Below are 839 nucleotides of genomic sequence, written 5' to 3' on the forward strand. Positions count from 1 at the left end.
TCCAGAAACAGTTTTCCTTAATAAAAAATGATGAGTCTGCATACCATATTTAAGTGGGATCCCGGCTAGCTCAGTCGGTAGAGCATGAGACTCTTAATCTTCGGGTCGTGGGTTCGAGCCCCACGTTGGGCGAAAACAAGTATTTTTTGCTGGATGATAGCATTGGCTCTCATAATATGGTGATTAATCTTGCATTAGACATGCACTAACTCCTAAAAATTGTATCTCCCTTGGTTACTCATTCATGAGAAATGTATCTCCAAGATTATATAGGGCCTGAGTCTAGGTTAACATACAGTGATATCACTCCTATTCAAGTACTAAACATGCCAACCTGAAGTGTAAAACATCCCCTAGGTGTAGTTAAGGCATCATTTAGGAGTGAACTGAACACTCATGTTATGGGCAATTAGACTTAAAATAAAGTGTGGACAGCAGTAACGTTACTTTTGAAATGTGATGCTGAGTGAGCACACAGGGGAATTAGCTCAAATGGTAGAGCGCTCGCTTAGCATGCGAGAGGTAGCGGGATCGTGCCCGCATTCTCCATTCTAAAATTTGCATACATTTTACTTTTTAACTTGTAATTGCCATGGTTGTTGCAGAGTAAGAACAGAAAAGTCACAGATGGCTTTCAAATTTGGTGTCATTATAACAACTAAAGTGGTTTAATCAAAAGTGTTTAGGTATTCTATAGCACGTGAGAGGAATTTGATTTCTTATGCAATCTCAAAATGAAAATTTCACACCTTCCATTTTCATTTCGTCTTATTTTACTTGACATTCTTTCCTCTGAAGGATGTATAAAAGTGAAGTTCCTTGCAAAACAAGAGCAGAGG

The sequence above is a fragment of the Triturus cristatus genome, chromosome 4_1 (genome assembly GCF_964204655.1).
Source record: "Triturus cristatus chromosome 4_1, aTriCri1.1, whole genome shotgun sequence".
Lineage (NCBI taxonomy): Eukaryota > Metazoa > Chordata > Amphibia > Caudata > Salamandridae > Triturus > Triturus cristatus.